At 38.2% G+C, this 15,762-nt stretch overlaps 1 protein-coding gene across 2 annotated transcripts in view; it reads left to right on the top strand.

Moving 5' to 3' along the window:
• NUMB (NUMB endocytic adaptor protein) overlaps nucleotides 1–15,762 on the top strand; it is a 190,378-nt gene that overhangs the window by 79,671 nt on the left and 94,945 nt on the right. The window contains exon 1 of one of the 2 annotated variants that reach the window (XM_028496130.2): nucleotides 6,836–6,920. The exons of the other annotated variant lie outside the window; for it this stretch is intronic. The gene's annotated coding sequence lies outside the window, so the exon portion shown is untranslated. Of the gene's footprint in view, nucleotides 1–6,835; nucleotides 6,921–15,762 lie in introns of those variants that run through there. 2 annotated transcript variants of the gene reach the window in all.

Here is a 15,762-nt window from a genome sequence, read left to right as displayed (position 1 = left end):
GACTATCTTTTCTCCATTATAGTGCCTTTGCTCTTTTGTCAAAGATCAGTTAACAATGTTTTTGTGGGTCCATTTGGGGCTTTAAATTTTAGAATGAGTTTGTTGATGTCTGCAAAACAACTTGTTGGGATTTTGATTGGAACTGTATTGAATCTATAGATCAAGTAGGGAAGAATTGATAACCTCAACAATATTGAGTCTTCCTATCCATGAACATGGATTATCTCTCCATTTATTTAGTTTATCTTTGACTTTGTTCATCAGAATTTTATAGTTTTCAAGATCTTGTACATATTTTGTTAGATTTGCCATAAATTATACCTAACTATTTAATTTTTTAGGTGCTAATGTAAATGTATAATTTTTAATTTCAAATTTCACTTTTTCATTGCTGGTATATTATAAGAAAGTGTTTGACTTTTGTATATTAACCTTGTATCCTGCAACCTTGCTATAGTTAATTGCTTATTAGTTCCAGGAGTTTTTTTGCCGACTCTTTTGGATTTTCTATATAGATGATCATATCATCTGTGAACAAAGACAGTTTTATTTTGTCCTTCCTATTCTGTAAACCTTTTATCTCCTTCTCTTGTCTTATTCTATTAAGTAGCATTTCCTAGTTAATCATGTTAACTAGGAGTTATATGATTTTACAAAGGAGTGGTAAGAGGAGACATCTTTGCATTGTTCCTTTTTTTTTTTTTTTTTAATATTTATTTATTTGGCTGCCCTGGGTCTTCAGTTGCAGCACGCGGGCACATGGGATCTTCACTTGCAGCATGCTGAAACTTTAGTTGTGGCATGCGGATTTTTAGTTGCGGCATGTGGAATCTTTTAGTGATGGCATGCAGGATCTTTTAGTTGTGGCATGCAGGATCTAGTTGCCTGATCAGGGATTGAACCTGGGCCCCCTGAATTGAGAGCATGGAGTCTTAACTGCTGGACCACCAGGGAAGTCCCTTTGCCTTGTTCTTGATCTTTTCAGGAAGGCTTCTAGTTTCTCATGATTAAGTAAAATGTTAGCTGTAGGTTTTTGTAGATGTTCTTTATTAAGTTGAGGAAATTCCTCTCTACTCCTAGCTTGCTGAGAATTTTTATCATGAATGAGTGTTGGATTTTGTCAAATGCCTTTTCTATATCTCTTGATATGATCATGTGACTTTTCAACCTGTTAATGTGATGGATTGCATTAAATGATTTTCAAATGTTGAATCAGCCGTGCATACCTGAGAATAATCCCACTTGGTTGTGGTGTATAATTCTTATTATACATTGTTGGATTTGATCTGCTACTATTCCTGGTCACATTTTTATTAATAGTTTCATTGGACCCTTTCATGGCATGGTGATCAAGTATTCAGTTGAAGCTTTGAAAAATAGCATATATATGGGATGACAGCATTGAAGTCAGATTTTTTTTCCCTCCATAGGCTGAATTGGTTAAATCTAGCAAGATAGAATTTAGAACACATTATGTAAAGATTTTTTGAGACTCAGTTTAATATGTGCAGTTAATGGCACAAACTTACCTGCCTGCCTGTTTTTTAATTCCAGCTCTATCACTTAGAAGCTTTGTAACCTTGAGCAGGTTGTTTAACCTCTTCATTTCTCAGTTTCTTCGTCTATAAAAGGGATGTACTAATGGTACTTAACACGTAGGGTTATTTTGAAGTATAAAAGAAGTAATATACGTAAGTCATTTAAAACAATAACTGGGACATGGTAAGGGCTGATTAACTGTTACCTGTGGTTATTATAAAGTTCTGCACTTAGGTTCAAACAAACTCAGTTGTTTAGGATTTGAGTGGTATGGTCTAGCACAACTGAGAAAGATTAGCTAGCTTAGTCTTTTGTTGATTGTGAATGTAGGGGAGTGATAGTGTGATTTGGTTAGGATTAAAGGTCTAAAAGAGTGGTTAACAGCCCTGATATTGCCTCTATCAATTTCCCACTAAAGTCGTTTGAAGAAAAAAATAAATTTAATATTTTGAGTTTGAGATTGGTGGAAAGCCCTTGGCCAGAATCTAGGAGAGATATGTAATTACTTACAAAGTAGAGGATCTGGATTGAGAAAAACCAACCTAAATATTTCTAGATTTTGGCTAAGATTCAGTGAAAGAAGGAAGGAAAATGTTTTATGACTTTTTTCTCATGGTCTGTCCCTGGGCCTGTAGACATAAGGTTAGCACCAACTGAAAAATTGGATTGCTCTTCTCTCCTAATGACTTTCAAACTAAAAAAAATTATTCATATAAAAGGAAGCTTTCTTTTTTCAGTGAGACCTAAACTGGACATGCTATATAATATTGCAAACTATCTTGTTGAATTTTTTCTATAACTTTCATCTTTTAACTAACTATACAGTTTACTTAGGTTTATAGTTTATCCCTCCCACAACTAGAATTGTAAGTCCCATGAAGGGTTTTTTTCACTGAAGCACCTACAACAGTGCCTGGGACAACATAGACACTCAGTGAATGTTTGCTGAATGAATTGTATGAACAAAATCTCAGACTGAAGCTCAATATATTATATCAGTAAAAGCAATAACAGCTTGATTTCAAGTCAGGGCAGGGACCTGGAGTTCTACCCACTGGGTCCTGCCCTCTTCTACCCTGTGGCATCTCTCTAAGTAGCATAGTTTGAAAACTGTTTTACAAGTAATATCTGTTGCTGGAGTAGGGTTTGCCCATTTCATTTTATCCTTCTTTCTATATCTAGAAACAGTAATTCCCAGAAAAGAGCTGGGCCTCAGTGGGATGGTGGTAGATACATGTGATTGGCTACAGAAAGGCTCATTTTTTGTGGGAAATTACTTTCCAAACTATGAAGTTTATTAACAATCACTGGTTGAGAGAGAACCCCTGGTATCATTGCATGTGATATCAATGCAGAATATCAGAGAACATTGTCATGCTAATGTTTTAGATACTAAACAAAACAAAACAAAAAATCAGCAAAGAAAATCAATAAAGTTGGGATAAAACCCTAAAATATAAACAGAAACAAATAAACCTGTTTCAAATTAATAACATAATTTAAATAACATAGTATAAACAAATTAATAACATAAACACAAATTAATAAACCTATGTTTCAAACTAATAACATAAATAACATGTTTTTATATTAAAATCATAAAAGAAAATAAAGTTGGGATAAAACCCTAAAATATAAACAGAAACAAATAAACCTGTGTTTCAAATTAATAACATAAACACACTGAAGGGAGAAAGTAAGCCAAATAACTTTTGAGCATCCTGTACTTTGAAATTCAAGATAAAAAGAGCTGTAAACAAATAACAAACCCTAATTTGTAGGCTGTTTTTTGTAATGGTGTGAATTGGTAATTTTGAAACTATTTTCTATCTAATTTAGGACTCAACAAATGAATGAGTGTATTGAGGAAAATGGGAGCCAGGTTTTTCATTGTTGGAGAGGGGAGTTTTAGATGTAAGGAAGAAAATACTCCAATGAACCCTGTGATGCTGGATGTGAATCGGAGGTTATGAACTCATGGTTTTTAACATTTATTTATATAAAGACAGAGAAACATACATGTATGCATGTATACAGTTACGTATCTTTCTCTTAGAGACATATGTGTGTATTTGTATGTATACATATATATGTGTATGCCTATACGTAGATGTGTGTATTTGTGTATATTCCAGCTTTGTTTGCTAAGAGGCCTAGAAGCAGTTACAGTGAACACATACGCTCCCATATGCTGGTTTCAAAACCATTCTCCACCTAAAGAAAACCACAGCTCCTTGGAGAAATGGCTGATCCCCAGAGGAACTGGATCAGGGAAAGTACAAGAGGAGGCTGGAACATATTATTGTTTCAGAAAGTAAGGAGATAGTCAAAGAATGGTGGGGACAGTCAGAAGGAACAGGAAACGGTTTGGAGAAGCATCCACTGGCCAAATGAATAATGATAGTTATAGATTATAACCCATTGAAAAAATAAGAACCACACAAATATCAGTAAGTGAATGAATAAATTACTAAGTTGGGGAGAAGTGAAAGTAATTCATTAAAATGGCTAATAGGCGTAGAACTGTTGGAATTAGAAAATGACCATTTTGGAACAATTAAAATAGTACTTTTGCACAAGAATCTTCTGCAGGTACCAAAACTATGGGGTAAAAGTTTGATGAGGAATATATTTACGTAGTCTCAAGACAGTTCCTAACAAAATATTTACTTATTACAAAGAGAAAAACAATAACTTCACAGTGGAGAAACTTGGCAGATACTCCTTAACCAAGTGATCAAAGTTAGCATCACTGGTAATAGAACCCACTAGCCTCTTGCAGCTTCTGATATGATGCAGTGAGAAGGACCCACCATGACTTTGTGACATTCCTACAAAAATGCATAGCCTGAATTTAAACATGAGAGACCATCAGACAAACCTAAATTGAGGAACATTCTACAAAATAAATGGTCTGTGTTCTTTAAAAATATCAGTCTTAAAAGACATAGACTAAGGAACTGTTCCAGATGGTAGGATTCTAAAGAGACATTACCACTAAATGCAGTACATGATCCTGAATTGAATTCTGGAGAGATCAGAGGACATTTTTTTTTGTGTGTGTGTGTGTGTGTTACGCGGGCTTCTCACTGTTATGGCCTCTCCCGTTGCGGAGCACAGGCTCTGGACGCGCAGGCTCAGCGGCCATGGCTCACGGGCCCAGCCGCTCCGCGGCATGTGGGATCTTCCCGGACCGGGGCACGAACCCGTGTCCCCTGCTTCGGCAGGCGGACTCTCAACCACTGCGCCACCAGGGAAGCCCCAGAGGACATTTTTAAATGGACATTTAAAAGGACATTTAATGGCTTTATAGGACATTTTTAAGGCAGTTAATGACTTTTGAATATGGGCTGTAATTATATAGTAGAAATTTTAACATTGACACAATACTGATTTGGTTAGCTATACTGTAGTTATCTAAGTGAAAGTCTGTGTTCCTAGGTAACTACATGAAAATATTGAGGGCTGAAATGCTATAGTGTCTGCAACTCACTCTCACGTGGTTCAGAAAAAAATGTGTGAGGAAGAAAGAGACTGACAAAGCAAATGGGGTAAAATGTAAATAGTGATATTTGCAAATTTTCTTTAAGTTACATAAAAAATTTAGGTAAAAAATTTACCTAAAAATTCCTAAATTAAAATATTTGAGTTGTGATTGAACCGACTTGACCTTATCAGTGATTTGTAGAACTCATGAAAAGGACAAAAAAATTATCCTCATCATTTAGAGAAAGTAGAGTAGTGAAGGAAATGCTGATCAGGTAGAAAAACTCCAAATTGTTAAGATACAGAGTCAAAGGACCTGATTTTTTTTGTTTGTATTTCCGTTCTGGCGTAGTAACCTCGAGCACCTCATGTCCTATGTTCATTTCCTTAAACTTTTATAAAATAGGTAGTTTAAGGATTTCCTGAACATTTCCTATATAACTAATAAGTTTTCTTTAAAAAGGTGCTTTGTAAAAATTAGATGGCCTTTGTTCCAGACAGATAATTTTACAAATTTATTAAGAAAATTTGAAGGCCATTTTTGCAATTATTTGTTAAAAGGGGATATTTGGGGGGATGGAAGTTCTTTCCTTATTAAATCTTTGAGCTACAATGAATACACAGTCATTTTAATACTTATTTTTATGTAATACGTCATTTTAATAATTAATATAATTCATATTTTAGACTAGTAACCTTCACAAAAACTCACCTTGATGATAGTATTTAAAAATATATATATTTACTTATTTATTTTTGGCTGCATTTGTCTTCGTTGCACGTGAGCTTCTCACTGTGGTGGCTTCTCTTGTGGTGGAGCATGGGCTCTAGGCGTGCAGGCTTCAGTAGTTGTGGCACACAGGCTTAGTTGCTCTGTGGCATGTGGGATCTTCCTGGACTAGGGATCAAACCCGTGTCCCCTGCATTGGCAGGCGGATTCTTAACCACTGCGACACCAGGGAAGCCCTGATGATAGTGTTGATGAACTGTTTAACAAAATTATCCTATAGGATTTTTGTATAATATAATTCTTCCTATTTTTCCTTTTTTAAAATGATCATTGTATTGTATTGCTAAAATCACCCCCGTCAAAGAAACACCTAACCTTATCACAGATGGACGTATTATTGGTAAATGCAGGTATTGATAGAAATCTCATTATTCATTGTAAAATTATTTTATTGAGGTTCTAAAGACAGCAGTAGTGACAGTTTCACTTGTTTTGACTAGTGTAAAATGCCAGGTGTAAAGGGACACAATCACTCTTTGGTGGTAACAATAGTTGTACCCTACTTTGATGACGTTTATTTCTTTTTGTTTTTCTCTTGAAAAAATTTCTTCCTACCAGTGCCAGGAATCACTCCTTCTTGACACCGCTCTTCCTGTTTTGGGCCCCTTGAATACTGCTAGTCTTAGAAACTGTATGCGTGGAATGGGATTCGTGGGAGTCATTGTCAACAAACAACGTCTTATCTATTTGTCTCTTTCTCTATGTATATATGGTATTTTATATTTCAAAAATTCAGTAATTTACCCCTAGGCATTTGACTTTTATCCAGGGGAATTATTTATTATGAATTAGAGGGTATTATGGTTCTGTTTGTATGTGAGTCTTATAGTTGCTGTGGTGACTTGGAGTGTTCATCTTCGTTATTTATAATAAAGCCCTGATTTCTGGGGGAAATTGTGAACCTCCTCTTTTTATTTTGTGTATCTGTTGTTTTGTTTGGATTTACATATCAATGTAATGTAGCAATAATTATGTTACTAACAACAATTTTGTGAGATGTTTATTATTCTCATTTTACAGATGAGGAAACTGAGGCTTGGTGAAGTTACGAAACTTGTCCAAAGTCACACAGCTTGTAAAGGGCACAGTCAAGATTCAGAGCCAGGTCTGTCCAACTTCAAAACTCTTAATCATGGCCATGAAACTTTGAAATAGCTGTGAAGTATCAACCTATGATAAGTTGTATTGATATTAATTTTGCTTAACTGTCGTTTAACTCTTATTGATAATATTTTTAATGGTGAGTTTTTTCATCCATAGTAATTTTGTGTATCTTTTAAATATTGTGAAAAGAAATATAATATAGTAATTGAGGGTCTGGGCTCTGGAGACAGCTACCTGGGTATGAATCACTAAGCGTCTCCACTTACTTGTGTGACGTTGGGAAAGTTACTTAACTTTTCTGTACCTCAGTTTTCCTATCTGTAAAATGGTGATAGTAATATTATCCACCTGATGAGGGTTATTGTGAAGATTAAATGATTTACTATATACAAAGCACTTATAATGGTGCCTGCCACACACTAAGCATTCAATAAATGTTAACTGTTAGTATTATTATCGCCTAGCAACCAGTAAAACAGATGATCATTATTTTTAATACTCTATTAGGAAATTTGGATAAAGCAAAGTTTAAGCAGCTCATGAAATCTACGTAAACCAAAATTAAAATTGAATCAGTTAGACCTAAAGAAAATCATTCATTTGATCAAGTTCAGATCTATTATAAAAGCAGACTGGGCAACTGCTTATCGGTCTCACATGTACAAAGGGTATTGTATGTGTAAGCACCACACATAGGTCCACTAGAGGTACCCTTTGAGCTCAATATGATCATTGTATGATGAATGTGTTTTGTCTGTTTTCCTCTTGTAAGAGGAATTTGTATTCAAAATAAATGTTTACATTTTTAGGTGACTTTTAAGGAGATGGTGTTTTGGCAATGTTCACTGATAATTATCAAGATTGAAAACTTTACGTGTTATGTAAAATGTTGGCAACATTTCATCACTTGCAGGAGTGGTTATTAGAACTTACACTGTGGTGATTGTGCACACTGAATGACCTTTGAATCAGTGGGACCACAGCACATTCAACTAGAACTCAGCCATGTACCGATCATATGGTCTTCACTCATACTTGTTCCTTGCAGCTGTCAGAATTCTGAAGTGTGATATCAACTCTTGCTACAATTAGTTAAAAAGTATATATAATTAGTGCCTAATAAGTTTATACCAATTGCAAAAATATCCATCAAAGTGAGTAATTTGAGTCTCAAGTTACATAAAAATTCAAAAGCTGTTATTAAAAATGGGACTTGCTTGTATATGAGCCCAAGATTCCAGAAGCTTTAATCTACACATGCATTTACTTTATTCTCTTTATTTTATGATATTGAGCCTTCCTTTCCTTGAACATAGTATATCTTTCTAGCTATTTAGATATTTTAAAATATCTTTCAGGGGCTTCCCTGGTGGCGCAGTGGTTGCGCGTCCGCTTGCTGATGCAGGGGAACCGGGTTCGCGTCCCGGTCTGGGAGGATCCCACATGCCGCGGAGCGGCTGGGCCCGTGAGCCATGGCCACTGGGCCTGCGCGTCCGGAGCCTGTGCTCCGCAACGGGAGAGGCCACGGCAGAGGGAGGCCCGCATACCACAAAAAAAAAAAAAAAAAAAAAAAAAAAAACTTTCAGTAAAGTTTCTTTTTCTCCGTAAAGGTCTCTCAAATCTTCTCTTAAATTTAATTATTAGATACTTTCTTTGTTGTTACTATTGTAAATAGTATGTTTTTCCTCTTTTTTTCCATTTTCTGTTTGCTGATATAAGCTTTTTTGGTATATAGATCTATGTTTAGTACCTAGTTACTAAAGTATGATGATTGTAATTGTGTCTTCCTTTCCAATGCGTACACTGTTTCTTTTTCTTGTCTTACTGTGCTAGTTAGGACTTTGACTACAGTATTCAATACAAGTGTTAACAGTGGGCATTCGTTTTTTGTTTTTATTTTGTTTTGAATTTTTTTTTTAAGATTAATTTTTTATTATTTATATATTTAATTTATTTTTGGCTGTGTCGGGTCTTAGTTGCGGCATACAGGCTCTTTGTTGTGGTGCGCGGGCTTCTCTCTAGTTGTGGCGTGCGAGTTTTCTCTTCTCTAGTTGTGGTGCACAGGCTCCAGGGCACGTGGCCTCTGTAGTTATGGTGCACAGGTTCCAGAGCGCATGGGCTCTGTAGTTGGCAGCACGCGGGCTCTAGTTGCGGCACGTGGGCTTAGTTGCCATGTGGCATGTGGGATCTTAGTTCCCTGACCAGGGATTGAACCAGCGTCCCCTGCATTGTAAGGCAGATTCTTTGCCACTGGACCACCAGGGAAGTCCCAACGGTGGGCATTCTTATATTGCACTTAGTTTTTAAAAGGAAGTGCTCCTTATGTTTTACCATTAAGAATAATCTTTGCTATAGATTTTTGATAGATACTCTGTAGGTTAAAGACATTTCTGTTGCTATTTGGCTAAGATCTTGTATATGTGTGAAGAATGAGTATTGAATTTTATCAGATGCTTTTCCTACATTTGTGAGATGGTCATGTGGTTGTCCTCATTCTGTTAATATGATGAATGACATTTATCAAGTTTCTAATGTTGACTCACCCTTGCATTGCTGAGATGAACCCAACTTAATCATGATGGTCTTTTAAAAAAATATGTAGTTGAGGGACTTCCCTGGTGGTCCAGCAGTTGAGACTTCACACTTCCGCTGCAGGGGGCTCAGGTTCGATCCCTGGTCAGGGAACTAAGATCCCACATGCCATATGGAGTGGCCAAAAAAAAAAGTGTAGTTGAATTTAACTTATTAATATTTCATTTAGAATTGTTGAATGTATGTTCACAGATGAAATTGGTCCATAATTTTTATTTCTTATAGTATTGCCCTTATTTGATTTGGTATCTAGATTATGCCAACCTTAAAGAATGAGGTGGGAACTAACCCCCCCATCCCCACCTCCCAGAAGGATTTGTATAAGACTTGAATGATAGGGCTTCCCTGGTGGCGTAGTGGTTAAGAATCCGCCTGCCAATGCAGGGGACACAAGTTTGGGCCCTGGTCCGGGAAGATCCCACATGCCACGGAGCAACTAAGCCTGTGCGCCACAACTACTGAGCCTGTGCTCTAGAGCCCACGAGCCACAACTACTGAAGCCTGCATGCCTAGAGCCCATGCTCTGCAACGAGAAGCCACTGCAATGAGAAGCTGGTGAACCACAGCAAAGAGTAGCCCCTGCTCCCCACAACTGGAGAAAAGCCCGCCCGCAACAATAAAAACCCAATGCAGCCAAAAATAAAATAAATAAAAGAAAAAAAGAAAAGACTGGAATGATCTATTTTTTGAAAGTTTGGTTGAATTTCTGTTTGACTCTCTGGGCTTAGTGTTTTGGGAGGAGAGGTGTGAGCTTAGTGTTTTGGGGGGAGAGGTGTGAGCTTAGTATTTTGGGGGGGAGATAGGTATTTGGTTTTCTAAATGGTTTTATCTAGGATTTCTGTTTCTAGTTAAGCCAGGTTTTAGAAAGTTTTTCTCTTTTTTTTTTAGGAATCCATCCATTTTGTCTGTGTTTTTAAAGTAATTGGCATAAAGTTGTTTAAAGCATTCTTTTTGTTATCTTTTAAATTGCTGTTGTGTAAGTATTTATCTCTGTCTTTTTTGTTCCTCATATTTTTTGTGCCTTCCTTTTTTTCCTTCATCAGTCTTGCTAGAGATTTTATGTATTTTCTTAGCCTCATCAGAAAAACAGTGCTTGACTTTGATTTTCTCTATTGTATGTTTCCAGTTTCATTAATTTCTGAACTTTCTCCTTTCTTCATTTTTAAGGGAAATGCAGAATCTAACATAAGGACAGTGGGGTGTCTCCCAGTTTCCAAGGACAGGCTTTCATTAGGGATTAAGAACAGCTGGAACCAGGGCTTACAGTGGTACTAGGACCTTACTTCTTTCTCTTTCCTTTGAGTCTATTTCTTTCTGTCTTGCTATCAACTGGCTTTTCTACTCTTCAGTCAACATGGCAGAAAATGGTGAAAATGAGTCTCTGAAATTTGATGTCAGTTCCAGCTTGGTGTGCTCTTGATTCCTCTAGAGATTTCAGATTTTTCCATCTGCATACTGTCTTTCAGAAAATTTTCTCTTTAGAATTCTCTTTAATGAGATTTTCTATAGTAAACTCAGTTATTTTGTCTGAAAGTCTTTATCACCCTCATTCTTGATAGATTTTTCTTTAGGTATAAAATCCTAGGGTGGTAGTTATTTTCACAGTCATTGGAAGAAATAATTCCACTGTCTTCTGGTTTACATTGTTGCGATTGATAAATCAGCTGCCAAATAGTTCTTCATTTAAGCGAATTTTTTTTACCTCTGACTGCTTTTGAGCTCTGTGGTTTTTGATTTTCTGAAGTTTCATATGTTGTGCCTAGGTATCAATTTCTTTTATTTATCCTATGTGAGATTTTGACTGTGAACTGCTTAGTTTCCTTGGAAAAAATATTTGTGGGTGTTCTTTGAGGCCTAAGAAGGAAATGCATTGCTTCAAGAGGATTTACCTCTGTTTTTTTTTTTTTTTCCAGATGCCTCAGATATTACAGTTTGGTGACTAGATTCATCCTTTGAGGTTCTGGACCACCCAAAGGAAGTGAATTTGGGTTGCAGTTATGTGTGTGGGCTTGCTTGTCTTCACAGTCTCTTAGGAATCTTTGTTCTCTTTTGCCACAGGAAGACAAATTTCCTTGTAGTAGTTTGGGGATCCCATGTGGCAATGAGTGGACTAGGTTTACTTCTGGTTCACTTGTTTCCTGAGGATGAAACTTTTGGCAGGGTGTGTGTGTGTGTGTGTGTGTGTGTGTGTGTGTGTGTGTGTGTGTGTGTGTGTCACAGCTTTATGAAGAAAGGGTCTTCTGTTAGATTTTCCATGTTGGGTGGGTCTTGAACTTTGACTTCCGTTCTTTGCCAGGAGATCATCAAATCTGAAGCTCAACATTGTGAGTTAGGCAGATGTCTATAGGACAAAGACAGTTTTATTAAGCCACTTATCTCTTTCTTATAGATTTTGGTCTGGTTATTCCTTTACCATCTTTTGAGCTCCTCAATGCTTTTAACATTTTTTGAAATAAAATTCTATCCATCACTTTTAGTTGTTTTCAGTGAGAGAATAGGGTGAATAATCTAGCCTAATATGTTACTGGAGGTGGTCTTTTATTCTAATTTCCTTGGGTTTTCTTTATTTTTCTGATTCCTTCAGATAGATGTTTAGCTCACCAGTTATTAGCCTTATTTTCTAATATAAGCATTTAGAGCTATACATTTATAAGTGGCTCATGAGGTTTGAAATGGAGTATTTTCATTATTATTAACTACACATTTTTAAGATTTTTAATTTGCTGTTGTGATTTTCAGTTATGCTTGCCTCCTTAAGCCATGACCCAGGACCCACAAGTCAATTGGAATTTTGAAGTACGTGGATTTTAAAAGACTTATCCTGAGACTTCCCTGGCTGTCCAGTGGTTAAGAATTCACCTTCCAATGCAGGGGGAGAGGGTTCGATCCCTGGTCAGGGAGCTGGGATCCCACATGCCTCGTGGCCAAAATACCAAAACATAAAACAGAAGCAATGTTGTAACAAATTCAGTAAAGACTTTTTAAAAATGGTCCACATCAAAAAAATCTTAAAAAAAAAAGATTTATCTTTTTGTTATATTTAACTCACCTTTAAAAAGAAACAGGATTTTCAATTTGTATTACAAAGCAGGACTCAACTATGCTGTATACAAGAGACACACAGGTGATATAGAAAAATAAAAGGGATAGATGAAGATACACAAGGCAGATGGAAACACTAAGAAAGGAAGAGTTGCTCTGTGACCGTTCCTTTCAGTGGCTTTTTGTCCCCTTCCTGTTAGCAAACTTTAGTAAATAATATTCCGTATCATTGAGATGTTTTGTGGAAGTCTCAGAAAGATTGATTTTGTGTTAACCATAGAATAGTCATTTTCTTTTTCTTTCTTTTCCTCCTCCACGTTCTTTTCCTTCTCTTCTTCTCCCTTCTCTTCCTTTTTCTTTACACTTGAACATATCTGAACTGGGATGTATCTCTCATATTGAGATGCATCTTACTATTGATGATATTTCACAATTAATGAACAATTATTAATTAACAATTTTGGCAGCATTTTTTCTTTTGGAACATAAAATAATGATATGTCTTGCAACTGATGGTATCTTAGCTTTGATGAAATATACATTTTTACATACATACCATGACTCTTTATCTTACCCCATTCTCTACTTGAAATGCCCCATTTTTTTGTCTCTCCCATCCTAGGCTTATATCATTCAAGATCTTAATGGAGGAAATAATCCTTATTTTCTCATCCTGACTCCTCTTCTTTCAGCACTTAGCACAATACTTTGTTGGACACAGGGTTGTATTAACAATTAAGGGAAGTGTGTAGGTATAATGAATCATAGCACAGACTGTGACACATTTATATTAGTGACCAGTTTTTTAGCTTCTTGGTGAGAGGAGATTAATACCTACATTAGTTCAGATTATTTTGATTATAAAGAGAGTCCAGTGTTTCCTACATTAAGCAAGTTAGAGAATTTATTAGATGGATGTTTAGTCATCTGATGATGTTCAAGAAAGAGTTTAACCAATGAACCAAAAAAAGTAAGTAAAGGGAACTCCCTGGTTGTCCAGTGGTTAGGACTCTGCACTTCTACTGCAGGGGGCACAGGTTTGGTCCCTGGTCGGGGAACTAAGATCCCGCATGCCGTGTGGGATGGCCCCAAAAAAACAAACAAACAAACAAACAAAAAAAAACAGTAATTAAAAAATATAAAGCACTGTGAAGGAAATGAGAAGAGTAGTAACAGTAAAGAATTACAGGGGAGGAAGGAGCTTCAAGATGGCAGAAGAGTAAGACGTGGAGATCACCTTCCTCCCCACAAATACATCAGAAATACATCTACATGTGGAACAACAACTACAAAACACCTACTGAACGCTGGCAGAAGACCTCAGACCTCCCAAGAGGCAAGAAACTCCCCATGTACCTGGGTAGGGCAAAAGAAAAAAAAAACAGAGACAAAAGAATAGGGACGGGACCTGCACCAGTGGGAGGGAGCTGTGAAGGAGGAAAGGTTTCCACACACTAGGAAGCCCCTACGTGGGCAGAGACTGCAGGTGGTAGAGGGGGGAAGCTTCAGAGCCACAGAGGAGAGCACAGCAACAGGGGTGCGGAGGACAAAGTGGAGAGATTCCTGTGCAGAGGATTGGTGCCCACCAGCACTCAGCAGCCCAAGAGGCTTGTCTGCTCACCTGCCGGGGCAGGAGGGGGCTGGGAGCTGAGGCTCGGGCTTCGGAGGTCAGACCCCAGGGAGAGGTTGGCTGCGTGAACACAGCCTGAAGGGGCTAGTGTGCCACAGCTAGCTGGGAGGGAGTCCCGGAAAAAGTCTGGAGCTGCCGAAGAGGCAAGAGACTTTTTCTTGCCTCTTTGTTTCCTGGTGCGCGAGGAGGGGGAATTAAGAGCGCCGCTTAAAGGAACTCCAGAGATGGGCGCAAGCCGCGGCTTTCAGCGCGGACCACAGAGACAGGCATGAGACGCTAAGGCTGCTGCTGCAGCCACCAAGAAGCCTGTGTGCAAGCATAGGTCACTATCCACACTTCCCCGCCCGGGAGCCTGTGCAGCCCGCCCCTGCCAGGGTCCTGTGATACAGGGACAACTTCCCCAGGAGAACACACGGCGCACCTCAGGCTGGTGCAACGTCATGCTGGGCTCTGCCACCGTAGGCTCACCCCGCACTCCATACCCCTCCCTCCGCCTGGCCTGAGTGAGCCAGAGCTCCCTAATCAGCTGCTTCTTTAACCCCGTCCTGTCTGAGTGAAGAACAGACGCCCTCAGGCGACCTACACGCAGAGGCAGGTCCAAATCCAAAGCTGAACCCCAGGAGCTGTGCGAACAAAGAAGAGAAAGGGAAATTTCTCCCAGCAGCCTCAGGAGCAGCAGATTAAATCTCCACAACTTGATGTACCCTGCTTCTGTGGAATACCTGAATAGACAGCGAATAATCCCAAATTGAGGAGGTGGACTTTGGGAGCAATGATGTATATATTTTATTCCCTTTTTCTCTTTTTGTGAGTGTGTATGTGTACACTTCTGTGTGTGATTTAGTCTGTATAGCTTTGCTTTTGCCATTTGTCCTAGGGTTCTCTCTGTCCGTTTTTTTTTTTTGTTTTGTTTTTAGTATAGTTTTTAGCACTTGTTATCATTGGTGGATTTGTTTTTTGGTTTGGTTGCTCTTCTTTCTTTTTTTATTTTTACTTAAAAATTTTTTTTACATTATTTTTTATTTTAATTATTTTACTTTATTTTATCTTCTTCTTTCTTTCTTTCTTTTTTTTCTCCCTTTTATTCCGACCGTGTGGATGACAGGCTCTTGGTGCTCCAGCCAGGCATCAGGGCTGTGCCTCTGAGGTGGGAGAGCCAAGTTCAGGACACCGGTCCACCAGAGACCTCCCAGCTCCACGCAATATCAAACGGCGAAAATCTCCCACAGATCTCCATCTCAACACCAAGACCCAGCTCCACTCAACGACTAGCAAACTACAGTGCTGGACATCCTATGCCAAACAACTACCAAGACAGGAACACAACCCCATCCATTAGCACAGAGGCTGCCTAAACCCATAATAAGGCCACAGACACCCCCAAACAAACCACCAGACGTGGACCTGCCCACCAGAAAGACAAGATCCAGCCTCATCCACCAGAACACAGGCACTAGTCCCCTCCACCAGGAAGCCTACACAACTCACTGAACCAACCTTAGCCACTGGGGGCAGACACCAAAAGCAATGGGAACTACGAACCAGCAGCCTGCAAAAAGGAGACCCCAAACACAGTAAG

The sequence above is a fragment of the Physeter macrocephalus genome, chromosome 11 (genome assembly GCF_002837175.3).
Source record: "Physeter macrocephalus isolate SW-GA chromosome 11, ASM283717v5, whole genome shotgun sequence".
In the NCBI taxonomy this organism is placed as follows: Eukaryota; Metazoa; Chordata; class Mammalia; order Artiodactyla; family Physeteridae; genus Physeter; species Physeter macrocephalus.
The sequence above is the reverse complement of the archived record's forward strand: the minus strand, read 5'-3'. Positions and strand labels throughout refer to the sequence as shown.